Raw genomic sequence first — 20,990 nt, forward strand, 5'->3', positions numbered from 1 at the left:
CTCAACCCACAGAGAGCTCCTTGGAATTTCCTGCGGTACCCGATACGTCCTTCTCACTCTTAAAGCAGTATATGCACTTCCATCTTGGAGAAAACGTCAATAAACAGTTTAAATAGTCATTTGTAAAACTGATAGCTGGATTTTCATTTAAGAGAACTACAGCTAAGACTGCACAGAGAGGCTGATCATAGCATCATAGAATGGTTTGTGTTGGAAGGGACCTTAAAGATCATCCAGTTCCAACCGCCTGCCTTGGGCAGGGACATCTTTCACTAGACCAGGTTGTTCAAAGCCTCACCCAACCTGGCCTTGCACACTACTGGCACATGGATGCACAGTACTTTGCAGTTGTGAGAGAGACTAAAACAAACAAACAAAAAATCCTCAGAGGCAAAAAAACCCAATGAACTATCGAGGACCACTAAATATGATAAATAAGAACAAAAGCAGCACAAATTGTATGGTACTGGTAAATTCGCATATTTTTCTTTTTTCAGCAACTGAAAGCATCTGAGTTGCACTGGCTTTTAGAGAGGTGCACCCCACGGTCTCCCATGTAAACACCAAACCAAAACTCACACAGATGTGATTGGTGAGACAAAGTCCTGACAGACAAAGCTAGAGGTGTTTCAAAAACAGAAATACATTTGACCAAAGATGGCCTGCTCAGCCCCTCACAATAGACCCAGGGAAGATGTTATAACATTTTGCTGCAGGGGTTGCTTATATATAGTCTGGCAAAGAGTCCATGAGTCATGTTACCTATATTTACAATGTCAGATACAGAAACAATCCAGTGCTGACTATTCAGGATCTGACACTTTAAAATGTTTACATGAAAATAACAAAGAATAGGAAGAAGTGATGCTTGAAAAATCAGGCTCTATTTTCTATCTGCAAATGAGAAATTTAAACATTCTAAGACTCAACAGGAAAGTCACACAAGTAAAGCAGTTCTGAGTAGATTATAACAAGTCTAACAAAAGCCAGCACTCTCACACAGGTTTTCCATCCTAACTGTTAAATCCGGACTGCAGGCTTCTTGCTCTACTGTTAATATTAAAGATAACAAACAATATTACAAACTGGAGCTTAATGGTTAAGACACATAAATATATTAATTTCTCTGACTTCAGGAGAAGTTGGAGAAAGCAACAAGTACCAAATGCACCTACCAAAGTAACAAAACCCAAGATAATTCTTTAACAGTATAGTATAGGCATTGCCAAAATTGTTCAAGAAGTTAGGATGACTTCATATCCATCTCAAAAAATGCAGACAATTCATTTTTGTAGACTCTTCAAGATGAGAGGTTCTTTTAAGTGAAACTACTGAAGCAGGACTCTGATGAGTTTCATGATCCTGAAAGTGAGATGTTTTAATGCTGTCATTATCATTATTAAACATAGCTGCAATGATTATTTAAATCTGTGTTCCAAATCTCCTAGATGCTCTTAAACATTAGACACCTTTGTGTCTTGAAGACCCAGAAATAAGCTTACCAGTTGATTATGCTGCAAAGAAAATCTCTGCTTAACAAGACAGATGCAACCTTATTTTGTCTTAATGATGTTGCCTTCAGTGGAACACAAAAGGAGCAACTGATAGCAATGATTGAAACATTTCTTTTAGAGCCTTGTAAATTCAGCTGTCCACTACAAGAATCTCCAAGAGAAAAAACAGGAGGATAATAAAAGAAAAAGTAACAGCATTAAACAGTGACATTAGTGCAGGTTGGCTATCTGAACGTGACAAATGATCTAATGACCACAAGTTTATGGACAATGAAAGGTATGTCTTTGCATGCTGCTATTTAAAAAAATGAAAATCACAGATATTGGTACAGTGTTACCAAAGATATCATCCAGCAATGAGAAATGCATGAGAAAGCTGTCCTTACTATTTGGTTCGACAGAAAAAAACAAATTTGAAACAAGAATGTTAAAAACTATTTCTTCTCCTTCTGATGTATGGGTTCTCAGTGCTGTATTTCAGCCTCACTGAGTGAAAAAGTAATGGCCAGATTCTTCCCAACCTGTACTATAGAGCCTAAAGACACATCTGCTATTACCAGCAGGCTGGATAACTCCAGTGAAAAAGGGTAACCTGAGTGAAAAAGTGCCCCTGGTTCCCAGGGACACTCAGTGTTCCTCTCAGGAGCACGTGATTCTGCATTTGCATCAACAAGTGTCTTGAAATTTGCACTGAGAACAAGAAGGACTTTGATCAAAAAATAGCACACATTTTTCTCTGCAAGGAACTTTACAGAGAGGTACTAAATTTACAAAAGCAGTTGAAGGAGGTTTCAGAGGGACTTGACAGATTACAGGCTGATGACACTACCATTACAGCCTCAGTGGAAATGTGGTTTGATCTAATTAACAACAAAGAACTAGAACCACTGAAGAACAAAATTAAAAAATTATTCAAAGACTCTTGGAAGCTTTCCATTTCATAGCCACCAGGATGGATTCAAAACACAGACGGATGGGATTAAACCCAGGATAAGACATCATTGAACACATTCCAGGTATCGCCAACATTCTAAGATTAAAAACTGAAGATACATATTTTGCCCTCAATATGTGATTAAAAAATTGATTTGATTCAACACAAATAATTTTATCCTGCAGGTGGAAAATACAGATGTTAAATTAGGGCAGACAAGATGGCTGAACTTAGAAATGCTGGATTTTAGAACAGATGCATTGCTGTCCAGCCAACTCAGCATCACTTTTTACACATTTTTAGTTTATTCATATCGCTTTCATTGAAACTGTGTAACAGCATAGATGCTAAAATCAAAGAATCTAGTGAAGTGCACCAATATGCAGAGTTAGACAGAAAGCCTCATAGACCTTAATTTTTTCACAAACTACAGAGACTGTGAAGATGTTCTTAAGTACAGAATCACACACTTTGCATTTTAGGTAGCCTGTCTTTTTGTGTTCAAGGGATAAATACACCTATAAAATACATCACATAATTTATGTGTGCTGTTTTAGTGGATAATATACTGCATTTGAGTGTTTTCTCCAATAGGCTTTTGCAGAAAAAACCCTAAAAAAGTGATGCTGGGGCAAAAAATTCAACTTTGATACTCTGGCTGCTGTTTCCACATACAAGTTTTCTCTCCACACCCAACAGAGAACACATACCTCAGCTGAACAATTGTGAGCATATGTTAGCTATGCCAATATCCTGTGGAAAGTAACAAAAGGCTTTAACTTATTTTTAACTGAGAGAATCACATAACTACAAAAGTTTTTCCTTGAGAATTTCAAGTCAAATCGGGATTACTGCACTTCCCTCTTTGGGAAGTTGTATGATTATTAATCTTATAATTAAAAAAGTAGAAGTTAATGAGGAAACATGTTAACATCAGATGATTTACGGGCCTATTAATACTAAAAGTGTGTTGGGAAAAAAAAAAAGGGGGGGGAAAAGGAAAAACCCATTGTGTAATCCAGGTCTGATGAAATGCTGGACAATTTTGAGACTGATAAAGTGAGTCAGTGCCAACTGACTCAGCATGACAACGGGAGTTCATTGTTGCCTTCGGACTGAAGGAAGCAAGCACGCAGTTGGTTTGAACCGGATTTGCTCTTTCACTAAAATGTGCTATTTCCACCATCTTCTTCTCCTCCTCTCACGTCTTCCATCAGACCCTCTGGTGTCTCCACTACACACTGCATTTATTAAGCCCTGCAGTATTCAGCTAGCATTGGATACAACACACATTAAGCCCTCAGATGCTGCATGTTACAAAATTAACTTAAAAGGCTGGAATGCAGCTCCATTTTTAAGTCCCAGTATATTTATATTTCACATATGGTTTTCGCTAGGCTATTCACAGGGGGGACTATAAAGCATCTCAACATGTGAGGTACTCTTGTAAACCTCACCATGTCCTCAGTTGCACTTACTGTCCTCAGGCATGGGGGATGTTGTACTGGAAGCATTAATATGTATATACGTGCTGCTTTTTACATCCACATTTCCTTCTGCTTGTAGGTTTGGCAACAGCAGGACGGCTGAATTCAACTCAAAAAATGGAATTCCTGTTTGTCTCCAAGGCTTTCCAAAGATTAACTTCTGCCAGCCACTGCAACTTCCCCCCAGCACCCTCTGAAGTTAACAAAACAAGGAGAGCTCAGCAGCTCCCATGGGGCTCAGGACCCTCCAGGGTCTGAGCAACAGAACTAAAATGTACTGCCTCCATCCTTGGGATCCCTCAGTTATGTGAGAAGGGTTTCCTCTAATATTGCAATAAAGTGGATTTACATTATTAATATACACAAGACTGACCAAGAGAAAGGCTCACCTGTTGCACAACATTAGATGGAGTGCACAGGGTAATGTTACAAAATCTGGTTTATGTCTCTTTACCTTCTCCATACCATCATTTGCTATTTTTGGCTTTTCCAATTAAAGCTGCTTCTCCTGAAGTCTGAAACGTGAAAGTCATGTTTTGAGGTTTTTTTACACGGGATTATTAGAGTCTTAGAAGTCTACAGATTTTACTGTAGTTTAGAAAAGACTCTTAGAAAAAAAAATTAAATTATTTTTGAAAAGAAACAAGCAACAAGAAAGGTCTACATTTGTTCCAGCAGCTAAAGCATATCCAGCTATTACAATTTTTTAAAATGCATATTTTGCCAAAGGGAACTATGCCACATCAAAAATTGTGAGAAAAACTCAGAACTGAAGGGTAAGATAGGTAATCAGCAAATATGGGTTATATCCAACTTGATATAACCCATACTTGACAGGTCACTTGAACTAAGTCAGTCAACATCTCTAAATATGAGTTTATCCAGTGCAGGAGGCTACTAATGCTTTCCTATTTCAGAAGGGTATCTTAAAGCTTAATTAATTGTTCATAAAGAACTCAGATTCTCAGATGAGAAGCATCAGAAAACACCAAAGTATTATTAATCTCAGGTGCCAAAGAATTATCCCTGCTCTTGCATGGATTAGGTCTGAAATATTTGTAATTTCTATGACAGCAATATCCCCAGTCCAGTTTGCAAATGATGAGAGTTATCCAAGTAAAATAAATGTCTGGCCATCGGAGTAAACAAAGACATCATTTTACGAGTCCAATCTAAATTGTAGAGATAATCAATATGAGAATAGCAGTGCCCACAATGAAACCTGTATTAATTATGAAGAGAGTTTATGAAAGAAATTAATCATTATTATGGAGTTCGCTGTAGGAATTTAATAGCATGAGCCAGTTCTACATGACTCTTATGATGCTTGAGGTCAAATATGCTGAGTTTGAAATAAACTTTAATCTACTCTGAACTAACTTTGTATAAAAAAAGAAAGCTTCTCATAAGTTCCACTGTACTGCCCAAAATAATAAAACTCTTCTACCCCATAAGTGTGTGTGGTCTGATATGCCATCCTGAAAATAGATTCTAATGCCTCTCTTCCCTCTCTTTTCTTTTCTTTGCCTTATTTTGTTTAGATTGGTGCTATAGGAAAACTATATACACTGATTACAAGAGAAAATTTGATATGGGAGTCAAGCAATATATTTTTAAGCTTACTTTTTTTTTTTTTTTTTTTCTTAAGTAACCACTCTTCCAAAACAAACAGAGAAATGTTTATGGAAATACAGAAACAAATTATAAAAATTTTAGGTAGCATACCACAGTCAAATAAATACCATTTTCTAATAAAACAAACTGGGAGAAAGCCTAGTTGAACTTAACCCATAGTAACCAAGAAAGCAGCTTTCTGTTCCAGAATTAGAACCATTATTGGGAGCAAAAGATTCATATCCTTTGATGAGCTTCAGAATCCCTTTTGTAGGATTATAAATTTTTCTATGACTGCATGCGTTGAAAATGCTCAGTGTGGGCTTAATTCCACCTCCAGTCAAGTCAAGTCCCAGTTGTGTTCAAAGGGAGAAGAGTGAAACTGATGCTGAGAGCATTTGAAAGGCCTATACTTTGTATTTATTTGTTTTTGTGAAGTTCATCTTACACAAAGTAAAAGAAGGAAGACATAAGTAGTACCCGATCTCACTGATGTGAAGTCCATACATGGCAAGAAGTCCATGGATCAGAAGTAGGCAGGGAATTCTCAGGGGGTCTCTTATTTGGGGTACTTCTGAGCTTATGCGTTTGTGTGTGTGTGTTTGTGAAGGGAAGGAAGCCAAATCACTGGGATGCAGCCAAGATGTAGAGGTTGACTACCCCTCCATGTGCACTGAGAGATGCAGCAGTAGTGTCTTCTTGCTTTTGCAAAATATGGAATTAGCCATTTTGGAGACTCCTAATAATATATGCAAAGCTCACAATGTGATCAATAATTAGGTGTGCAACAGGAAGAACAAACCCTTAAAATTTAACAAGAACACTCTCCAATTAAAAGAGTCAAAACCAGCTAAGTGTGAATATTTCTCTGAGCTTGCTTTGTTGATGCTGTAGGATTTCTTTGTAGTTGTACAATTCTGCTTGCTAAAATTCTCTTGGCAACTACAGACTTCCTTACTTCTGATCTCATCACACACAGATGGCTCAGGCTTGTAAAATATTATTAGGGGACGTGTTGGAGTGGCCTGAACATGGGTCACTCCAGCAGTGTAATCTGACTCTCACGATTTCTCTGGATTTGTGTAACCTTGAGTTCTGCCAGGGTTTCCCAACCTGCAAAATGGGAAAAGAGTCTGCCTCTTAACAAAGTGATGAGAACGTGTGAGTGAATTTACATACAACCCTATTGAAAAGGAAGAGTGTTACTGCTATTTGGGGAGAGTAAGATAGTGTCATGTGGACTTTTATTCTCTTCTCTGAAACAAACACCGACATAGATATAAATAGTGCCTGCAGAAAAGCAAGGGGTGAACTTGTGTATGTTTTTTTAAATGTTCTGTAGCTTTTGCATGTAAAGTCTGCTTAGAAGAGTTTTGAATAGTTTAATAATTAAACCAAAAATCTTTCATTCTAAAAGTATTAACATTTACCAGAGTGGATTTATTTTTCCAGTGGTGTCATAAATTCACAGTATTTACCCACCAGTTCTGGTTTTCATAACAAGACTGTGGTTTTTATTTTGATCCCTGGTTAATTTATTGCTGCAGCACATCATTTTGCTTTTCTTTTGGAGGTTCTGAGGAAAAGTAATTCTTTACAGACACTGTTCAGATGGTATTTTTCAATTAAAAACACTTTAAGCAGAAAGGAATGATTGTCTGGTGGGGGACTGAAGATCAGAGTTCAATGCTTGGCTCTACAATAGACTCCCTGGGGACATTTTCAAAGGCACAAATGGCAGGTTGGCACATCACTCCCATACTTGCTTTAGTGGGAGTTAGTTGCCTCTGAAAATCTCTATTTCCTTTCCCTGGATTATCCCAATAAAATCATGCAATTTTACCCTGTGTCTTGGTCTGCAACCACAACAGTGGAAATTCTAACATTTTGTTCCTCTCACCTCTCTCCTGACTTGCCTTTTCAACTAAAAGCTTCCTGAGGCAGCACTGCTTTTACAGCATGTAAAATACTCAGCAGCAGTGGATGGGGCACTGATCTCATCTGGGGCTCCCCAGTTCCTGTTAGAATTACACATGCAAATAACATCAATACTAATTGGGAATCTGGAGTTAATGTGCTTCTCAGGTCAGGTCCAGGTTACCATGCTGTCCAGGAGCAGGGCTGCCCAGGTAAAAAGCACCACATTGTCAGCCCAAGTGAATGGCATCCACACAACTGGGGCTGGACAGCAAGGCTGGGTGAATGTCTCCCAGCGGCACCAAGATGAGCCATCACTGAAAAAGGGGAATTATTAACCCTCTTCATCTCAGTCCTTGTTTTTTTTGTAACTTCTGTTCCATTTAAGTCAACACCCTTTGACCAAAATGTTACAATTTACTGGAACAAAAGCTTTAACAATGCAAAGCTTTAACAAATGTCTACAGGACCTTTCAGAAACTAAATCATGAACCTGAGTACGTATTTGCACCACAAGAGTACAAGTACTCAGCCACCATGGTAACAAAAACAGGTCTGTCGTATCTATTTTGCAAGACAGGATTAGGCACAACAATTTATGTTTTCAAACCACAAATGTAAAATTCCCAAAAATGTGATGTCAACTACTTAAAGGGAGTGAATGGCAATATAGTGAATAAATATGCATGACCAGTAAATTCAAGAAAATATTGATCTGTATTTGTTTATTCAAAAAGTGGAGTGCCCTACAGAATTATTCTACAAAAACTAATATTTTTTTTCTACTCTACTGAACTTAAATGCATTGTGACCATGAGTTAAAATAAAATAAAATAAAATAAAAAAAAAAAAATAAAAAAAAAAAAAAACCAATTCATATTCCATGTGCACTTGTTAATGATCTCCTGTCCTACCAGGAAGTACCATGTTTGTCAAACGAGATGAGCTAGTGCTCATTATATTCCAGAACATCACCACTGAGCAATGATGTCTTTCAGATACCCACTAGTAGTTAAACCAGGCTTTTTATTTTCAACCTATTGCATAAATAATTCTCTAAGCCATTCATGTTTCTCAACAATTTTTTTCTGGGTGTAACCAAGATCCTAAGTTTTGTGGACAAATTTTTCCCCCTGAAGTTAACACAGCAAAAGCCAGAAGCATTACAGTAGGAATTATTTTTATGCAATATATTCATGACTCTAAGGCATATCTTTATGTTCTAGGCACATCCTCCATTTCCATCTGCATCATATTGTATCATCTATGCAATCAGCCCAGTATGCAATGCAAGACAGAATTCCTACAGTATATGTAAATAATTCAAGAAAGTTTGCAACTCCTCAGGGAGATTTACTCACAGATCACCTGTTCACAGAGTTTAAATGGATGTCAGAAGAACTCCAGGATTATTACAGACCTACGATGGGAAGGGTTACAACAAAGTATCAGTATTTTTGGAGCGTAGAACTGAAAGCGGCTTTGATTTTGGATACATTAACAAACTTCAAAAGGATTGGTCTGAATCCGCCAGGGGAGGAATGCAGTTTGATTGCATCATGTACTGGGATGCTGCTGCAGTCGGATCCAGAAAGAATGACGCATCACTGTCTGACATAGCTCTGATAATAGATAAGTAAACTGTAGGATTGCCAAATGAAGAGGTCAAAAAAAATCCCAACAAAAACAAAAGAGCTGATAAAGCAAATTACACCAACAGAATTTGCAGTGCAACATGAACAAAAGAAACCCAAACAAACCCCATTCCTATTACTGATGGGATGCCCCTGTGTCCCACATGGCAACCCTGCAAATGGATTCTACAGAGAGCGAGAACGACACAAGTCCACAGTTCTGCAGTAACAGCAGCCCACGCAGAATATCTCCACTTGCCAGCTGAGAAACCTTGACCTGCTGGCCATGTGCCTGTATTTCTATCCCCTGATCCACTAAATCAGTCATGCCTTCAAGTAGATTGCAATCATGGGTGACAAAACCCAAATCTTTCCTATTTGCAACAATCCTTGTATCTTCCTCCCAAAGGCAAAGCATATTAAGGACATTCTTTATATGTCCAGAGGTCAACAGCCTGTCACTCTCGTTACACAATGCACCATATGTATCTAGGACATAGAAAGGATTATTTAAAACTCTAAAGGAGACATTTATACCCAGTACACTTCCAAAATAAGGATGGCAAGTTGCTGAAATAACTTATTTAAAACTTTTTCTCAAGTACAGAGTGATAGAATTAGAGTAAAATCATCTACAAGGGGTTGGAAACACTTTCTCATGAAGTCTTAAACATCACTTCGAGTGACATTAACTTGAGCTACACGTCCCATCGGAGAGCAAGTGTCAGCAAAGTAAATGCATTAGTTAAAGCTTAATAGTAGTTTGGTGTTCAATATCCTGAAATATTTAATATGTTTTTTCCCAAAGTAAACTGTTATTCAGTTTTAATGAAGACATTAACCTGCTTGATTTGTAAGCTCCTGTGGGAAGTCAGTCTAAAACACTGTCACAAGAGGTAGGCAGATGTAACAAGAGCTGTGACAGGAAATCAAGCATATTTTAAGTGTTAAAAAAGCAGCCAGACAATGTCTCAATATGCTCTTGTTTTCTTTTAGTTTTGTTTATTTTTTGGTAATATGATTTCTGCCCTTTAAAAGATGCCAATTAAGGCAGGCTGTAACGTAGTCTGAAGGTAACTGTGGGTACTGAAATCTACGTTAGTCCTCACCAACTATGTCGTAAACAAGAAGTGGTAGGATACAGACTAAAAAAAAAAAAGTTTGGGTCCTATTCTGAACTTCAAGACACTTGCAGTCTCCAGCACTGTAGGCTGACAGCTTTAAACTGGAATCCACTGTAACACTTTTAGTCACAGTTTGAATTTTCCAGACTGACTTTGAATACAGTCTACACTTCATGGGAACAGCCGGTCTTGTGAGTTTTCAGCTTGAAATGATAGTGATATAACAAGATGAGCAAAAATGGTGAGACCCCAAGCAATTAAGGTGGGTGTGTACTCTTCCTGAAATGCATATTGGTGGTTTGACAAGGGAGACAAGCTGGCTGCTTTGTTTCACAGTAGCTGTGTTTAGTTCATGCTGTCAAGCGTGGATTCTGACACTTAACAGTATTAATATTGCTATTTCTATTGATATAATTAGCACTTCTATAAATAATAGCTAAGGCTGCCATAGCTAAGTATATTACTGCAATCAGCACCATCAGGCCCTTCTTCGTTACACACCCTCCTGGAAATGCAAGCTGATTGATCTCAACAAGAAGATCTGTTGCTCAGCCACTGAGCAACGCTGTTGATTCTAGCGGCCCAGCGAGGAGCAGCTCCCACCATGGAGAAGTCTCTCCTAAACAACTAGTTTGTATGTGTGAGACTAACATTTCTCACCAGTCTTGCACCTGCCAACGTTTGAATGCTATAAATAGGGACTCTTCTTTTCAGCCACACGATATAAAAACCCTCACATTGAGTTCAGTGGGTGTTATTCACACACTACAATGGGGAGAAGTCCTACAAATTGTTTTGGAGACAATCTGGAACCCACATTTAAACTCCACTTAATCAGCACAAATATTTTATTTATTTACTTTACAATTATGAAACAGAAAACTGCTTAACAAAACAGATATTGCTGCTTTTAACAAGAGAATAGCAGCACCTGCCATTTCAATCCCTAATTCCATTCTGGTACATTTAAAAATAGAGAAGAATGACAGTTTTTCTAGAGGCCCAAACTTCAGGCACTTCCAACCTGTTTCCCGGAACTTTGCCTTGTTTTTGCTGCACCTAAAAGCTGTAACTTCTACACGAGTTTTGACAGTGTTTAAAATATCTACCTTGAGGTACTTATGCTTAATGACTGCAACTTACATCCAGCACCAGTAGGAGAGGGAAGTGTACAGAACCAGTGTTGGTGGAAATAAAGCCTCAGGGTCTCAAAAGATGCATACAAAAATACAAGTAGTTGAAAATTATCACCAGTTTTGGAAACAGTGGGTATTTTCTGCTTTCTTCGTCTTCCATAAAGCGATGTGGGTAAACACTGCACAAAGCTATTCTGAAGGCCAATATTTACATTGTCTGGAAATAGAAAGTGTTATGCATAAGAAAAGCAGCCTAGATGTCTGACTGGAGTTCGCTACAAAAATGCTTTAAAACTTCCACTTTCTTAAGCTCTAGTCAAACGGATATGCTGAAAGTCATATGGGAAATTAGGCAATTTGTGTGCACAATTTCTATGGGGTAGGAGACACACAGCTTTGAAACCTGGAAGTTCTTCCAGAAACAGTACCTGCTAGCTGCAGTACTTGAAAACTTAAAATGGTAAAGAGGAGACTACAATTCCAAAGGAGCTTTGAACTCTGGTACTACTAATACAGCTCACTTTGTACGAGGCCAAAGCACTCAGAGAGCACTATGTCTTTCAGCAGTATCAATGCCAAAATCATTCCTGTATAATTCCACTGATGTCACTTCAGTTATTTCAAAGAGGAAATTCATGTCTAAGCCACCTTCTGTTTTCTGATGTAAACCCAGAATAACTACACCAAAGTTTATAAAACTACTGACACTGGCATTTATTGTCAAACCAAACAGCCAATGGAAAAACTGGCACTTACCATCTGAAATTATTACTTTAGATATTATTTATAATCCTGATGGCTGCATTTTGGAATTCTCCACATACATACCTTTGCAAATATTCATGATGACAGCACATGGTGTTATTCTTGTTGCACAGATAGGAAACAAAGAGTGAGCAATTTTTCCTTAAAGTCAAATATGCTATTCGTGGCAGAGAACTTCATGAGGCCCAAGTCTTAAGCCAGGAACCCAGACCAGTAAACAAGTGCTCAGTCTTCAATATGCTTTCAAGAAAATTAGAAACAATAACTCACTTAGACCCCATATTGGACTTTTAAAATATGGAATGATGGAGGAATAATTATTTCTTTGAATAAGCTGTTAAAAAGTCAAAATCAGAACTTTTTCTTACAAAGAAACTTGATAACAAAATGTCTTATTCTGTATTCCTTGAAGCATCTTTCATTAATATCTGGGAAAATCAGAGTATAATCTGAGATCCATTTATATTAGTAAGCACAAAATTATCTACACACCAAAATATTTTTATTTCCTGATCATCCTACTCAGGCCACAAGCATGGGACTTCCTAAAGCAACACAGACCTTCCAAAATCACCTCTGGTTGTGAAAAATAGTCAATGGCAACTATTTCCTTCTGTTTCAGAGATGCTCAATGATTCCTCTCAGTAAATATACTGCTCATGAAAATTAAAGAACTGAATTTTGACTTGCTTGGGTTGCCAAGATCAAGGGTCAGCATGCTTATGTAAGGGAAAACAAGAAAAGTTTACTAAAAGCTGACAATTTGAGACACTGTAATTTTTTTTGTTTGTTTATCAATAAAGTAATGATTTGTGCACACTCTCTGCAATACCTCTTCAGAGAGTCTAAACTGCTGGTAATATTTCTTGGGCAATTACAGATGAATTCTGCTTACTTAACATTAATTTGGTATTTTGAGCAAATTAAAAATAATTATTTTTCCCCATAGCATCTTCTACATTAATATCTGCAGTCACTCTGGAATCTTAATGAGCTAAACTCGGTAAATTCTGTCCATTCTTGGCTAGAGGACTGCCTTCTCCTTCATGATACACATGCAATCATTTGGGAACAGTTCGCAAATCTAAAATTCCACCTCGCTGGAGGGGATTTACAGCCTCACATGACAAACTATACTGAACAATACTGAGGCCCTGTGAAAAATAAACAGAAAGAACACACTTATTTTCTAATACCAAGATGGAAATAGTAAGTCTTGAGGGCTGCCTGGAATTTGACCAAGGTTACCCAGCAAGGATCAAATCCTATTTGTTTTAGGCAGGCAGCCCTGCCGAAATCAAATAAGCCTACAGCACAGATCAGTATACTAAGGCTATGGTTTAACCTCTGAGGCATGCTATAAATCCTGTGCCACAAAATAGGTGCTATGGATTAATTTCTAATCCCAAATTATAACTCGTCATTGAAGAGCTGGAAACCCAATTCCCCTCACAGATTTACATAACAAGAACAGAACCATGCTGAGATTTAAGACTTACAAAATTTCTAACAAAATATTTTCCAGGATACTCAATTCATGCGGTGACAAATAAATCACACTGAAGTAACAAACCATACACTATGACACACCAACTTTTTAAAATTTATTTTTAAATCTGCCTGCATATCTAGTCATTAATTTACCCAATAAATTAATTCCACAAGTGACTCTCTGAGCCATCAGTTTGAATTATCAAGTTTCTGCTGTATTTCCAAAACAATGCCAGGCATGCATGTGCGTAGGAGGGATGGGACAATGAAGCCAATAGGTGCAGCTGAGGCCTGGGAGGCAGAAGGTCTGCTCAGACTGTCACTGACTGCTTTTTGACATTGGGAAGTCATTTCAGTGCTGTTTAATTCAAAATCTTTCTAGCATACAACATTTTAGCAATTAAGTCACTCCTCAAACATTTGGAATGCAGAAACAAGCCTTTTTGAACTTTATGAAATCTTATTATCCCCTGAAAAATCAGTAACACTGCGGGAAAGGGGTGTGTGCAGCCAGTCTGTTTGGATTTCTGGCCTTTGTATCATCCCCCCGTGTAAAACAGAAAAAAAATGGACCTTCACAATGCATCTTATGCAAGTACAGGCAAAAGACCACCTCTGTAAATCCAGACGATCAAGTGGGCTAGCTGGTATCTCATACATCTGGTACTGCTGCTGCACAGGATCTGAAAAGGTTTTCACTTTAATATGAATGCTGGCAACCCTGATTTTAAACCAGAGGGCTTAGGTTCCATTCCTAATGTTACATCATAGTAAGACCAAACATTAAATCCTCAGCCAGAAGGATTTTTCTTGTATTTTACTTCTGTGCTACCACAACAAACAGGATACAATTTAAGACTCATAAACCATTTCATTTTGGAAGACACAAGGCATTCATATCTTTAACAACTGACTAGTCACAGATTCTACATGCTATCAGAAAGTTTTCTTCTCCTAGAAATGAGGATTTTTAAAAAACACCTACAGATTAAATGATGAGATTTAAAATAATGCTAAAATTTTCTGTAATGTTCTTCCTGCATTACAAATGGACTATTAAATCAGTGAAGTGCCAATCAAATGCTTTTGTACTTTGAAAGAAAGGTTTAAATAACAAAAGCAGTTTTTCAGGCCTCTCTCTCCCTCGGTAGTCATTGTCACCTATGCACTAATTACAACATATTTACTCGCTTTTCTAGTAAGATCACGATTGAATAGATTTTTTTTAAGAACATGATTTTAAAGAAAAGTTGCAATCAGAGCCTCATGGATTCTGCCTCTTATTAATCCAGCTTGTCTAAGAAAAATATAATGTTGTACAGTAAACTTCAAGATATATGACAGGAATGAATAATAACAGCTCTGGATTCAGTTTCCATCTTTAAAAATCAACTCGCTGCATGACCTCGAGTGAACCATTAATTAACTAGGGCCAAATCCTCTGTGGACTAAACACAATGGAACTAGCCAGTTTGTACAAGCCAAAGATCTGGCCCCAAGTTTCCAGAAGTTTTGAATCAGGCTGGCCAAATACTGGAATTTTTGTGCTGCGAAAAAAAATTTAGTTCTATTTCAGAGTAAGAAGTAAAGCTCTCACGTCCTTTGTGGAATAAAAATTCCAAGCAATTCTTTTAAAGGGGGTAAAATAGGAAAACAGGGGGAAAAAAAGAAAAAAAAATGGTGGAAGTCTCTAAGGGGAAGATTTTATTAACTGTGTTTTTTCTCTGTAAGCAGAAAGTAGAATTGACAGAAGTCTGCAAGGCAGGTAGCCATGAACCATCACTTTAATTTTCCGGTCAGAATAATGTAACTTTTTTTTCCCGGTAAAACTGGAACTTTCTTGCAGAAAACTGCAACTTCACAAATACCACATTTTCCACTGGGGAGGGAAGGATCCTCCCAGTCGGCTCTAATACTGTGTCCTCATTGCATCCTCTGAACAGCTGAAAGAGCTCTTGCCTCTGAGGGGTTTTTGTGTGTGTAAGAGAAGGATACAGTACTTTCCTATCACAGATTTATTTTTGTCTTGAGTTACTCGTTCTCGTAAAGCACTCCGAGACTCAGGGATGCCTAATGGTTCTGCATTTCCACAACCTCAGCCCCTTAAATTCCAAAAACTTCATTTCTGTATGAGAGCACATCCCAGGCATTCAGAAAGACCCAGGAAGGCGCTCGGGTTTCAGGACTGCGATCCAGTAGCTGTAGACAATAACAGCTTTTATGGAGATACTTTTTGCTCCTAAAATAATTACTCCGCTCGAAGAGCCGAGCTTCAGGCTTTACACGTTAATTTGCTTTACTGGACAGCGAGTCTTACTTTCTCACAATTTCCCATTTGCCACTCAGCACAGAGGGCTCCAAGGCTGACAGGAGGGGTTTTAACCTGAAGCACCGGCTTGCTCGGCTACAAAAGGAGGCGAAGTCTGGGAACACGACGGGCGGTGCGGCAGCCCGTTTCCTCCTCAACCTGCAAATCCATTTTTGTTTCCTGCGCTCCGACTGCCGAGCGCCGAGCCCTTCACGGCAAGCCGAGCCCCTCACGGCAAGCCGAGCCCCTCACGACGCCGTTCCCTGGGCACCGGCAGCCGCCGGGGGAAGGACGGGCATCGACGGCTCCGGCAGCGCTGAGGGACGCGCGGTGCGCTCGGGCGGGACGGCGCTGCCGGAGCCTCCGCAGGGAGGAATGGGCAACAGCTGATTTGCTCTCGGGGACGGCATCAAAACCGAACCAAAGCCCTAAAAACCCCAAGCAGCCGAGCTCTGGGTGCGGGAGGACGAGCAACTCCCCCCCAGGCCGGCTCTCCGCCCGCATCCCGCGGGGCATCCCGGGCTGGCACTGCCTTTCTCCCGGGGGATAACCCGACCTGCCCTGTCAGAACCCCTGGATTACAGGCTGGGCAAGGTTGGAAGGGGCCACACTGGGTCATCCGGCCCAAGCTCTCTGCTCGAGCGGGGTCATCCCGGAGCACACTGTACGGGATTGTGTCCAGATGGTTCTTGGGCATCTCTTCCCTCCCCGACCCTCGCTCACAAACGAGCGCCGCCAACTTTTCCCAGCGGCGCGGCTGGAGAAGGAGGAGGAGCAGGAGGAGCAGCGCGGGGGGGGGACAAGCGGGGGGAATGTCGGTGCCAAGTCTCCCTCTCCGGCCGCGCGCACCCTCAGGGGAGTGGCCCCGCCGGCTCCCAAAGTTTTTCGGGACGGCGAAAAAACTCCGGGAGGCGGCAGGTGCGAGCTGTTCCCCCTCCAGGACTGCCGGCTCCGCTCCCTCCCGGAATACGCGCTCTCCCTGCCCGCCGGGACGCGGGAGCCCCTCGCCCCCCGCCGCCCCTCACCCGCCCGCCCCGCCCCCGGTGGGCGGAGCACGCCCGGGCCCCGCCCCCGGCCGCGCGCTGACCCCGGAAGCGCCGGTACCTCTCTCATCTTCCCCTGCCCCGCGCTGGGCGCCGCCGGCTCGCGGCACTTTCAGAGGCGGCCGCCGCCGCCTCGCAGGGCCCCCTCATTGGCCCCCGGCCCCCCCGCCCCGCCGGCCCGCACCCATTGGCTCCTAGCGCCGCCACTCAAAGAGGGCCCCGCCTCTCACCGCCGCCTGGGCCCGCCCCCCTCCTCGAGACTCACGGATAGTTCTCGATAGGCGAAGCCGGTCCGCTATGCGCCCCTCCTATTGGAAGGCGCAAACGTCGGTCAAACGGGCGGCGCCTCTCATTGGCCAGATTTTAGAACGCTAGGGGGCCGTCTTCGCCGCTCGGGAGCGCTGACTGGCTGGGCGGAGGTGTCATTCGTGCCGGCACTCGGGTGCCGATTGGCCGCCGCGGGCCAGGCAGCAGGTTAGGTTGCGCTCCCCCGCACCATGCCCCCCCCGCCTTCTACGCATTTCTATTTCCCGCTTTATTTATTTCTTTTCCTCCATAAACTTAAATGACCCCGGAGGGGGCGGGGCCGGGGCGGGGCCCTCCCGGGCCGAGCGGCCAATGGCACAGCGTCAGCGGGGCGGGGCCGGCGGCGGCGCAGGCCAACGGGAGCGCGGCAGACGGGCCGCGCTCGGCCAATGGGGCGGCGCCCCTGCCCCCGCCCGGAGCCCGTGGCGGCCCCGGGGGGGCCGGGCCGGGAGCGGGGAGCGGGGGGGCGGCCGGGGTGTCCCGGGGCGGGAGGAAGGGACACGGGAGCGTTTCCAAGGAACGGGGAGCGGGGGGGGCCGGGGTGTCCCGGGGCGGGAGGAAGGGACACGGGAACGTTTCCAGAGAACGGGGGGGCGGCCGGGGTGTCCCGGGGCGGGAGGAAGGGACACGGGAGCGTTTCCAGAGAACGGGGGGGCGGCCGGGGTGTCCCGGGGCGGGAGGAAGGGACACGGGAGCGTTTCCAGAGAACGGGGGGGCGGCCGGGGTGTCCCGGGGCGGGAGGAAGGGACACGGGAACGTTTCCAGAGAACGGGGGGGCGGCCGGGGTGTCCCGGGGCGGGAGGAAGGGACACGGGAGCGTTTCCAAGGAACGGGGAGCGGGGGCGGCCGGGGTGTCCCGGGGCCGGAGGAAGGGACCCGGGAGCGTTTCCAAGGAACGGGGAGCGGGGGCGGCCGGGGTGTCCCGGGGCCGGAGGAAGGGACACGGGAGCGTTTCCTTCCTCGCACGCAGGGGCCGCGGCAGCGCACGCCCCCCCGCAGCCTGTGTGAGGCCGGGAAGCGAGGGGAAGGCGATTTCCCAGGAGCGCTTCTCTCGTCCCTGCTCGGGCGCAGGCATCCCTCGCCTCCCTCTGTCGGCTGGGCTGGGGCAGAGAGCCCCTCAGGCAGGGCCGGCAGATGTGCTGGCAGCAAAGGCGGCCTCTGTAGGTGCTGGGTGTGCAGGCAGGTCCGGAGCGAGGAGCACCAGGAGCGTTCTGGAGCCCCAGCAGCGCTGGTGCCTCCAGCAGGGCCCGGAGGGCAGCGGGCTGTGCCAGTCTCCCTCCTTTCCCCTTAAAGGGAAGGCCCAGGCCTTCCTTTGTGGTTACACCATTGCTGTATTTATAGAGTTTGCAACTGTTCTCAACACCTCTTGGAGGTTTTTTGGGTTTTGCCGGTGTTTGTGATTGTAGCCCTTGATGCTTGCGCTGTTCTTTCAGAGCTCTGCACATATGACCTACCTTCCCCTTTCTGTGTGCTTCCTTCTTGCGTCCGATCAAATTAAACTCACACTTTATCAAAACTATTGGCTTACTATCCTTCCTTCCTGTGCACTAGGTTAGTTGGGATTTGGTGGTTATCATTCCTCTGAAGAACACTGAGCTTCCTACTTGCCTTTTTTGCCTGCCATACTATTCCTGCGTGATCGAGCACAACACTTCTCCCATTCTCTTATCCTAGTGATTGGTTATGTTTGCTTTTCTGTGTTGTTCTGTTAGCACGGACCACCCAATGTAAAGTTACCACCCTTACCCAACGTTCTTCCCATGTTCCCATCACGAGTGTTGATTTGTGTCTCTTGGAGCGACACAGGAAGCGCTCCCATTCCAGATGGTTTCTCCATCTTCCATGCCAAAGTTTGTCACTGGTGTTCCAGGAAGCGTCCCTTGTTGTGGTCCTTCCTGCACGTGTCCCATTGCCATGAGCTTGGTTGGTTCCACTACCTGTTTGGAGAAAACTCCTCTGTCCCGTGAGTTGGGCTTTGTGAGAGGTCCTTGCCAGGACAGGCCTGGCTTCTTTCCTCACATCATTCTCAGGGGCTTCTCTTGAAGCAGCCCTCACTGCCTTCACACATTCGATTTCAGAACTGGTGTATAAAAAACAAGGCCATCTCTCTTCCTCCCCCATTCCCTACCTGAACAAGGTATTTTTATTTTTATTTTTGTTCCTTTGTATTTTTATTCCACTTACGTGGGTTACATCTCATCTGGTACTAGAAGAAGCTGAAGACCCCCATCAGACTCAGATCTGTATTGTAGTAGAGCACTGAGATTTTAACCACAGGCATATTCTGACTGCATAGCTGCTTCAACATAAGCATATGCTGAGGTTCTGTGCCGAATCAAAGCTTTAATTTCCTTCTCATTTCTTGTGGCCTGTTCTGTATTTTTAAGATGAGACAGAGTGTGAAGTAAAATACTCAGAAAAATAATTTCTCTAGGGCATATTCTGTTTGATAATGTCATACCTGGATCTTCATCTGGGCTGTCAAAACAATGTCGCATGACAGTAAAACTGAGCACTCTTCATATACATAAATCTTTCACAGTCTGTAGCTAAGTATCAAGAATGAGCTAAGGGCTCCTCTAGCTGAGATGTTCCACTGGGTGAGAAATGATGTGACCATTAGGGAGCAGAGACCTCCCAGCTAGGAACTCCAGGTAGCACTGTGTGCAGGTGGCAATTAATGAAATGTGCATTTCTGAGGTGTGCTGTGGAGGGACAGGGCACTGATTTCGAAGAGATGCAGAAGAAGAGGTTCCTCTTGAACACTGTTTGTTGTCCACCATGGCTCGTAAGGCCACATTTCTGGTGGGAATTGCAGTTGTATCAGTGATGCCCAGCAAGTTAGTGGTGATTTCCTCACACAAGAGGGAACAGTATTTCCAGTAGTGATGTGGGTCTGCTTCTTTTGATGTCATCATTAACAGTTGTAGGATAGTGAGCATACTTTTAAAATTTATGGTTAAAAATCATGCTCAAATATGTTACAAACCTCTCAGAAGCTGTGATGAGAACCAATTGTGTTGCTTTCAGGAAGTGATCCAGCCAACAACCTGGTATTTAATAGAATTGCTTAGCATGAAATGTAAATCAACTGTAGAAGTATTATAGTTAAGAATTTCCTCCTTGAGGACGCAAAAAGATTGCATAAGAGGACTAAAGAGGTCAGGCTAAATCACAAGAGAAATAAAAAGCAAAGGAGAAGGGGGCAAATCTCATGCTAGTGTATCCAAACACAAGTGTTATACCAAAACTAAGCCCAGGGAGAAATAGTTCTTCTATACCCAGTGCCAGGGAAGCCTCAGCTGAAATACTGTGTTTGGTTTCATATATTGCATTTAAAAGAGGTTATAAAGATCAGGCACTAAAATCTTTGAAGTGGCAATAGTAAGGGTCTTAGAAAACATGGCCTATAAAAGAAGAACAAAGGAACTACATTTGTTTAGTCTAGAAAAGGGAAGAATGAATGAGGGGAACAATGCAAAGTTCTGGCAGTAAACTTCTGTGGGTTCAGCACTGTAATAGTCTTTGGAGGCTATATGATCCCTGATGGTGGATGCTTTTAAAATTACAACAGACTGGGGTCAACTGCCCTCTGGGCAGTTGCCCAAGGCAGGAAAATAGGAAGATCCTGAGTGGCATGCTGCTTTACTGGGACAGGCTGAAAATTGCAACACTGGAAACAGAGCATCTGCAAGGAACAACCCAAACCTCCCCAGG

At 42.6% G+C, this 20,990-nt stretch overlaps 1 protein-coding gene across 1 annotated transcript in view; it reads right to left on the bottom strand.

The window, feature by feature from the left end:
- The window catches only part of ZBTB20 (zinc finger and BTB domain containing 20), a 473,031-nt gene extending 455,943 nt beyond the window's left edge, over positions 1-17,088 (bottom strand). Inside the window, exon 1 of the mRNA XM_059466192.1 lies at positions 17,029-17,088. The gene's annotated coding sequence lies outside the window, so the exon portion shown is untranslated. The remainder of the gene's footprint in view (positions 1-17,028) is intronic.
- Between the last annotated feature and the right edge of the window lie 3,902 nt (positions 17,089-20,990).

Source organism: Ammospiza nelsoni, chromosome 2 (assembly GCF_027579445.1).
Source record: "Ammospiza nelsoni isolate bAmmNel1 chromosome 2, bAmmNel1.pri, whole genome shotgun sequence".
Classification (NCBI taxonomy): Eukaryota; Metazoa; Chordata; class Aves; order Passeriformes; family Passerellidae; genus Ammospiza; species Ammospiza nelsoni.